Here is a 10,000-nt window from a genome sequence, read left to right on the forward strand (position 1 = left end):
TTTGTGTTGTCGTTTTTTTTTTTTCAGGAAAAGGGATTATTTTCAAAGCTTCTTTTGTAATATATTATAGCCATTTTTAATGCTATTTTAACAGTGTGTTTATGTTTAACTTTATTTAAATATATATATATATATATATATATAAAATAAATTTAATAAAACATTTAAAAAATATTCACATTTTAAATATTTCCAATTTATACATTTGATTTATTTACAAATGTAATTCAATTCGAAAACAGAAAACTTTGAATTAGTTTCACACTTCCAGTGCCACAACTTACAAATCCAAAACACATCCATCCTGGGTGGAGAGAAATTAATAATAATAATAATAACAAAGATTTTATTTAAAAAAATACATTATTAATTAAAAAGTATATTGACTAAGTTTATATATTTACATTTTATATTTAATACATTAAAAAATAATTTAACACATTTTGAATTAGCTTTAAACTTCTAGTGCCAAAACCACTGAGTGAAATGGAAAAAAGCTTCTGTTTAGCTTCTCATGTAATATATTATAAGACATATTTCAGAATTTAGTTTTATTTAATTTTTTTTAAAGAATTCTATTTTAACAGTGTGTTTATGTTTAGCCCTATGAAATAATAAAACATAATATGCCTATATAAAAATAATATCAAAATGCATTAAACATTTAATATATACACATTTTTATAAACTTTGAAATTAGCAAATTGTGAATTAGCTCCACACTTCCAGCCAAAACCACAATATCACTCTTCCACAACACATCTGTCCTGAGTGAAATGGTAAAAGCCTCTGTTTAGATAATCTCCACAGCTTAAGCCAAGAAAGAGTGTGTGATCTCCAAATGTATTCAGCAGGGGGATAGAAAATGACCTGGGTTTGGTGGAGAGGAACTAATCTGTGCAGGCCTGACACAGGACAGGAGAGGCCTCTTACAGTTATTATGATGTGTCGCCTCAAGTTAGAAGAGAACAGGGCATGATGGCCGGAGAGGAAGCTGTGTGTGTGTGGGGAAATACTGGAGGTCAGGGCAGGGAGTGAGGGAACGTCGCCACAGGCACCTGTAGTCTGGCTGATTTCTAACCAAGGGGAGCTGGAGAGGAAGTGCAATCCAGGGAACTGGCAACAACAATATATTATTTAACAGAAATGTAAAAAACAAACAGCAACAGTAACAACAACAACAATAATAATAATAATGATAATAATTTTATTGTAAATAATATGAACAATAGAATAAAAATTCCTAAAACTTGGGCATATATATATATTGTGTGTGTGTGTGAAAGAGAGTGTGTGTGTGTGTGTGTGTGAGAGAGAGAGAGAGAGAGAGAGAGAGAGAGTGAGAGAGAGAATTGTTAATTTTATGTGTTTTATTAATTTTTTTATTGACTATGAAATTATTATGACGAGAAGTTCATATGACTGTTTTTTTTTTAACTGTACGCTTGCAAAGCTCTTCCATCACTGTCTCTCAGCTGTCTGTTTGCTTTGTCAAACAGCGTTACAGTTGCTCTGTCTAACAGACAACTCAGAAAAGCTCTCATGGTCAACACCCGCAATCCATTCTTCAGACACTTGATTTAAGACACTTGATTTGAGAAACTCAGCAAAACATAAACTCAGTCTCACTCATGTTCTCTCTCTCTCGCCGTCCCTCACTTCCTGTGACACCCATCCATATCATTCCGCTACGCACATTTTGGCATACGGAACCAAAACGTCAAAAGCGAGGACGTCACGCTTTGACAGAAACTAGCCTGGACACAATACCCTGCGCAAGCACAATCATCTAATGCTGTGAGCCTCTCTGGAGTCTCTCTGGAGGCAGGGCAGATGACACACGCGCAGGGAGCGGAGTGTGTGATCTAACAGAGAGCAGCACCAATGGCCGAGCTGCTGGAGGAGGAAGGGACGGGCCTGCATGCGGTCACAGGGTGTTTGTTGACCTTTGAGTGAATGGTGCTCAGAGGAGGCTAAATGACAGGATGAGTGGAGACTCTTATGAGTGGGCGGTACTCTGCTGCACACACTACTACAACGAATTGAGCTTTTATAAGTCATGATATTTGATGCTTTATGTTTTTTATTGTATCTTTTATGCTATGATTTATCATAGCAATGAAAATATGTAGTCAAATTTTTGGAAAAATGAATGAATGAATATATGAATCAATGAAATGTGTTATGTTATGTAATGTATAACATAGGCCCTTTTTATTTATTTTTTATTTTAAAGATACATACATATAGAATTATATATGTAAATATAGTCATATTATATATATATATATATATATAGATCAAAAGTGTGACAGTAAAGACATCTATAATATTACAAATGTTTGTTATTTCATATAAATGCTGTTCTTTTGAATATTCTATTAATCAAACCATCCTGAAAAAAAAGTATTACAGTTCCCACAAAAATATTAAGCAGCACAACGGTTTTCAACATTGATCATATTAACAATAATGTTTCTTGAGCACCAAATCAACATAGAATGATTTCTGAAGGATCATGTGACACTGTAGACTGGAGTAATGATTGCTGGAAATTTAGCTTTGCATCACAGGAATAAATTACATTTTAAAATATATTATAATTTAAAACAATTATTTTGAATAGTAATAATAATTCACATTTTTTTTATTTTTTTTATTTTTTTGCCGCATTTTTTATTAAAATAAATGAAACTTTGGTGAACATAAAATACTATAAAATAGTTTATATGTACATAAGTGTTTATCAAATTTAGACTTCAACAATAAATAATATATTTTAATAATTATCTTGTTCTCTGTCTCTTAAGGGGACCAATATTACATGTAGTTTCTGAATATTAAGTAATTCAACACACACACACACGCGCACGCACACACACACACACACACACACACACACACAGACACAGACACACAGAGACAGATGTTGTGTTTCCATGGTTCCATAGGCGTAATGGTTTTTATACTGTACAAACTGTATGTGCTATTGCTCTACACCAACCCTACCCCTAAACCTACCCCTTACAGGAAACTTTGTGCATTTTTACTTTCTCAAAAAAACTCATTCTGTATGATTTATAAGCTTGTTTCCTCATGGGGACCTCAAAAATGTCCCCACAAGGTCAAAATTTACTGGTATTACTATCCTTGTGGGGACATTTGGTCCCCATAACGTGATGAATACCAGGTGCACACACACACACACAAAAAACAAACAAATAAAAAATAACTAAAGCTTAAAGTCACAATAAAACGGATGTACTGACAGATCTTTTCTTCCATATTGTGATGTACATCTAAGAAGTCCTGTATACGCAACCAGAGAGAAGGCTTTCAGTTTCACTGAGTGTTTCACAGTTATGATATTTGGATTAAAGTTTACAAGGTCAAAACGTTTATAATCAACAACAACAACAACAACAATAATAATAATAATACATAAAAATGCATGGAATATGATCTGTGAATTAGATCTATAAAATGCATTTAGAAAAAAGACAGGCTGAATTTTCATTTCATGCCAACTTCAATAAATACACTCAATTATTATTCCAGTGTGATCACCATTCTTTTAAACTGTGTCATATCCATTCGGCGGTTGTGTGCACAGAAGTCATCCTCACACAGGTGTCTCATGGGATACCCCCTGTTCAGTGAGTGTCAAGGTGTGAGTACTTAAGCAGTCAGAGAGTGGGACAGTGTGGCTTATTTGCTGCTTACTCTCCAACTGAACACAGCGAGAAAGTAGAGGAAAGGTGCTCTGACATTATTGAGTATAACCCTGCTTCTACCTCCTCCCAAAAATGATGATTGATTACCCCATTACGGCCCTGCATTACCCTTACAACTAAACTCTCTCTTCGTTCATGTTCTGTGCTGCACTACACCACAGTGAGGAGCTGGAAGGTCCAGAGGTGATGGGGGGACGTTTCAAAAGGGTTGTTTTTCTCTGAACTATGTGTGGTATCCTTAAGAATAAAATCCATAAATGTCATATTTTTTTATATTTTGCTATGGGAAAAAGAAAAAAAAATTATATATTAAAAGAAAAAAAAAGAAAAACTACTTTTTTTTAATTTTAGAAAACACTTTTTATTTTTAAATATACACTAATAGTTTTAATAATATTTGGACTTTATTTTTTTATATATATTTTCTGTTTTAATTTTAGTTAAAGTTTTTAGTTTATTTTTATTTGTGTAATTTTTATTATTTTTTTAAATGTCTATATAGTTTTAATTAAGTTTTCATTCATTTTTAAGTTTTAGTTATTTAGTGTGTCAAGTAAAGGTTCTTTCTTTCTATCTATTTGTTTATCTAGTACATCAAGTATCAAGTTAAACTAAATGAAAATGAAAAATTTTGCCTTGACTATATAAATAGGATAAGTTTAATTTTACATATATATTATTTTTTTAAATAATAATTTTATGTAACACTCTTTAAAATAATACATTTTTGTTTTATGGTTTACTTTTAGTTACTATAACAACCCTGGATGTTACTAATGAAGAAAAAATTGTCACTAAAAATGTTAAACTGTGGTTCGCATCCAGCTAAAGTCTCAACAGCCAGCCATACATTTGCCTTCAAATATTCACTTGCTCATGGCTAAAGTCTGTCTAGTTAGTGTCATTGCACAGCTGAACAGCCAAAGCATCACATTTAGTGTCCAGAAATATTTCAGTCTTCCCTACTGTATCCCTTGTTCCCTTGTTTTATAATGTAAAACAAAAGAAAATAGGGTTTGAATTCCCATCCCTTCCTTTACGCATACTGTTTAAAATACTTAGCATACCGAGATCTAAGCTCTTCCTTTGAGGGTGCTGATTCTACCCGTTTCCCTCCCTAGTCTGCGTGCAGGTCCCCAGGGCCCAGCGGGAAAGTGCAGGTAGAGACGGATGGTGCTCCTGCTTGGCCTGGTAAAGATGGGAGGTGTGGCCCCCACAGTGGGGACACATGCACTGAGCTGCTCACTAGGGAGCACAGTCGGGCCCCTACACCTGCACAAGCATCCATCTCTGTAACCCAAAGAGATTAATGGAGAGGAAGCCCTCCGAAAACACATAGCAACCAGAATTCGCAGGGCACGAGCAAAAGGTGCTTTACAGTGTGAATCACTTTTTAAAGAGAAACTCACTCAGGTGTCATCTGTTGTCAAAATGCATAACCTTCACTGGCAGTTTAAGGTTTAAAAGGGACGTAACCCTAACCGTTTTTTTTTTATTTTAAACTCATTAACCTTTTGCGTTATATATAATACCCGAATAACACTTTATTTACAAATTCATAATCTATCTAGAAAAGTCTTCCTCGCTTCACCTTCTGTACAAGGTCTGTGATAATAAATCCAGTTTTGGACCTTTATTTTATCAAAATGATGTGATCTTTGGATTGCCCTTTGTCTTGGAGGAAAAATGAATTCTCATTTGCATTAGCGCATCTAAATGTCAAGCTCAGATATTTTGTTAGACATTAGTGAAGCTGGCAGCCACAGGAGCAGGATAATTGCACACAGCCTTCTGCAGGGATTTACATAATTTCAGACAGCAATTAAAGAATCCTTGGGAATTTTATTCCTGGCCTGCGTCTCACTCTCTCTCTCTCTCTTTCGGTCTCTTTATCTCGGATTTCCCGCCCCCCAGCACCTACACTAGTACAAAAGGAGCATTCGTTTACATTAAGCTTCATGCTCCGTGCTGTTCATTTGCATGAAATTAAAGGTTTTCATGATCTTGAACAGCAGGGTAACATTTAGAACGCTGTTTTAAAGCTTTCACCTTGGAATAATAAAATGCCTCTCTCTCTCCCTTCTTCTTCATCTCGGGCTGAAGGGAGCTGCTTGTTTCCTCCACGCGGTAACCTTTCACACTTCTCAATAGTCATTTGCAATATTGCACTTTGAATTAGGAGTGAGAGAACTTTCATTTACATGCGCAGGACCCTATCTGAAATAGTCTTTATCTTGTGTCACCATCAATATTGTGAGTCAGTATTAGTAGTGAATATCAATTCACAAACCTACATTCACCATTATAGTTTACTTGTATAGGAATGTTCAAAAGAAATCCAGCCCTGCATTTGAATGTGTGTATTTCTCTACAGCGGTATACAAAAAGCAAAAGAATAGGACATTTGGAAATGCATGATACAGTATGCAAACAATACATAATGATCTATTGTGAATTCTGATATACTGTTTAGGTCTTAGGCTGAAATCCATTGAAACTGTCTTCATGTCTGTGGTCTCCTATGGTTTTAAAATCAGTTAATATTTGAAAATCTTCTAGTGTGACCCAGGCCCTAGGTCAAAGAACATACAGGTCAAAGTCAATGCAATACTTGTATACATAAAGCTGCCAAGAACAAACACAATTTAGAAATAATTGTCTTTCTTTCTATTTTTTAGTTAAATTGAAGAAGAGTATAACACTATAGATCCATGTTGTTTAATTGGAGTAAAAATGTGTTATCTTTTCCAAGAAAGTGGCAAGATGAAAACCACTATTTTCTGTTTCAAACTTTCATATCATCTTTAGGTTATAATAACATTAAACATTTAAAATCCAGATTTGGATTTTCAAAGATTTATTATAAAATGGTATTATTATTTTCCCAAAATGCAATAAACCCATGACGTGTTTTTTTTTTTTTTTTTTTCAAAATGCAATAAATCCATTGAATCAATATAAAAGTTATTTTTCATATTGAAACTATTGAAAATACACAACATAGTAAGTTGATCCACATATGACAGCCTCTGAACTAGGTCAATACTAATCTTATATACAGGCACTGGACTAAAAATACTTTCAATCAGTCATCGCTCCCAAAATGAATGCAATGAGTCATCTTGTCAAAGCTATACATTAATTACAACAATAAAAGAAAATTTCATCATGAACATACATGAACAACATCACATTAAACCACAGAAATTCCAAAATGACATTTCCCTTACATTCAACTTCCAAAAGTGCATTCATCTTTGCCATGTTACATTCATTTAGTTGACTAGTGCTATACCTTGTATTAACAAAAACATTAATGGCATAACTAAAAATGCTACACAATATCTCGTTCATAATCGAATGCGAGTCATCTGCGATTATGAACGCGATATAGCAGTGATCTACGGCTCTGTGTATTAAATGCTGCTCCATCTGAAAGCACGTGATGGAGATTTACTATTCACAGAACCGGCTTTACTAACGAGATGCGCATGACAATTACATGCGATTTATCGTGCAGCCCTAAGTTTGTTTGTTGATCACAAAGTACAAAGTAGATGAGGAAAACTTGGATGCCGGGTGTATTCAAAGCGCCGCCATTACTGTCTTGAGTGCGGAATGGTGCGCTGTGATTGGTTGAGGGGATATATCGCATTCTGCAGAGAAGGGAGGAGGCTTTTCGTTTTTCGTTCATGGGTGGAAAAACGAATATACAGTTTGAATATTTGATTTCTACATGTGGGCGGGAATTAAACGCCCCTTTCTGCTGATTGGTCAACCGAAGATCAAACCGTGCCGTCATCAGTTCTTCCACAGTATCACGCAGCAGAATAATAGTCCTCCACTGCTGCAGTTGTACGGATTAATAACCCATTTTATCAATTTCATATTTTTCTCATCAAACAGACTAATGAATAGCTCGACACAACTCGTACCGGGGCAGAGTCTAGACAGGTCTTTCTTCTGTGTAGACCAGCAGGCCTTAAAGTGATCGGGGGTCCAAGAAATAATATAGCCTTAATATTGCTATAGCCTAAAGTATTTCCAGACTGTGAAGTCGCTTTTTTTATCATGATACATAAGCCTAATGTGATTTATTCCAAAGTGATTTATATGATGCATTTAATGTAAAATAATCTAAATGAAGCCTTTTAAAAGACAAGTATTCCCTGTGGTTCATGTTTGTGGCATGCGCCAGAAAGATGCTCAGCTGATGCAAAGAATAGAATTTATATCTACACAGAAGAAACCACTGTCTAGACAATGCCCCGGTACGAGTTGTGTCGAGCTATTCATTTGACTGTTTGTTTGATGAAAAAAAGATTAAATGTAGCTGGAATAAATGCGTTAAGAATCCATACAACTGCAGCAGTAGAGGACTATTATTCTGCTGCAGAAGAACTGATGACGGCACGGTTTGATCTTTGGTTGACCAATCAGCAGAAAGGGGCGTTTAATTCCCGCCCACATGTAGAAATCAAATATTCAAGCTGTTTATTAATTTTTCTACCCATGAACGAAAAAAGAAAATTTAAGCTGAATTCTTATTTCTTGTTTTTTGGAAAAAAAACGAAAAAGGAGCCGTTTTCTCATTTTTCTACTTTCAATATTAAATCAAAAAATGAATGATCAAATGATACACGGATTCTGGCATTTGTCGTGGTTTGGAAACAAAATGGAGAAAACATGACAGAATAACTCGGCGGATATCGCATATTTTTTCAATACCAACCAGATACAATACTGAGTTTGGCGGAAACTCAAATTTTTTTTAAATGGCGTTTATCGCGTTTTGGAACCAAACTCTTCAATTGGACTAAGGGTATGTGTATGGAAAACAGAAAACTTTTGAAAACGGGTTTCAAAGTGCATGCTTTTGAAAATGATACTGTTATCGTCAATATGTAAAATACAAGAACACAAATTTGTGTAAACGGTGACGTCATGCGCATACATATTAAGTTATTTTTCTATATGCCAATGAGCATATGTGTGCAGCTATGTAGTGTTTCTTTACACGTATAATACAGTATTTGCATAATACAGCGTTTTAGTTGTTTTTGTGAATTTGTGTGAACAGGGATCGTTTTGACAATACGTGAAACTTCTCAAAAATGCAAAGAATTTTTTTTCAGTTTTTTTTTTTTTTTTGTACATGCTGTCTGTTAGGCCCATAAATCTTAAACATTAACAAAAAACATCAATATACATCTTGGCAAACTACTTTTCGAAATATAAAGTTTTACGAATTTCATAATTCATAATTATAATTTTTTTATTTAGGTTTCTTACATTTAAATTTGAATTGCAAATTGTATGTCCTTCCTACCTTCAAACTTATTTAATTTTAAAATTAGGAATTAAGGAATTTTAAAAGACATTCTCAATTCAGTTTTGGACAGAATCCCTCTTGTTCATTAATCCTGCATAGACCTATCCAACAAACATTGTATTTTCAACCAAAACATCTACTGCCAGTCCAAACACTCATCAAAGCTGAAGCACTGAATAAATTTGCCTGAAACAGACCACAATTCATTGAATAAACCCAGCTGAATATTTATACAGCAAAGACCTTGTGTGTAAATAACAGGGCTGAGGTGTCAAAAAAGCAGGCACACAATTTGAATAGATAATGTTATAATATTATAATCTCAGCGACCCTACTGGCACAGATAATAACATCAGGGAGAGATGTGTTCTGGTGTGAAGATACTGCCTGCCTAACTAATGCTCTCCAGTGCGGTGCTTTAATTAACTCCCTATAGGTTCCAGTCTAGCTGATTAAAATAAGCACTTGTTTAGGCTTTCCTCACACAAAGCCTTCTTCTATGAACTGTCCCCCTCGCCCCCCCTTTTCTCAGGACCAAGGGTTAAGAAGCACCGCTGTTGGGTAGACATTGAAAAATCACGCTGATATTTTCACAGAGGGGTGAGACGGTGCTGTATCTTTGAATATAATCACATTTAAAGGTATTTAGGATGTCCTGTTTCTTATTGGACACCCTGGGAAATTACCAGTGTGGTGGGATTGGCCATTGTGTGAAAACCACCGGATTTAAATTACAATACTGGTGCGTGTGCAATTGCCCGGCTATTGTTGGTGTGAAAAAGATGACATATTTGTTAAGCTTCATTGAGCAGAGGGACTACTTATATGGAAGCGTTCTTTAAAAAAGGAGATTCCAACACATACACTTTACACACCGCTTCCTAAAGGCATCATGGGGCATTTTTTTAAATGCGCATGAGCTTTGCCTGTGAAA

The sequence above is a fragment of the Sinocyclocheilus grahami genome, unplaced genomic scaffold (assembly GCF_001515645.1).
Source record: "Sinocyclocheilus grahami isolate Dianchi unplaced genomic scaffold, SAMN03320097.WGS_v1.1 scaffold903.1, whole genome shotgun sequence".
Classification (NCBI taxonomy): domain Eukaryota; kingdom Metazoa; phylum Chordata; class Actinopteri; order Cypriniformes; family Cyprinidae; genus Sinocyclocheilus; species Sinocyclocheilus grahami.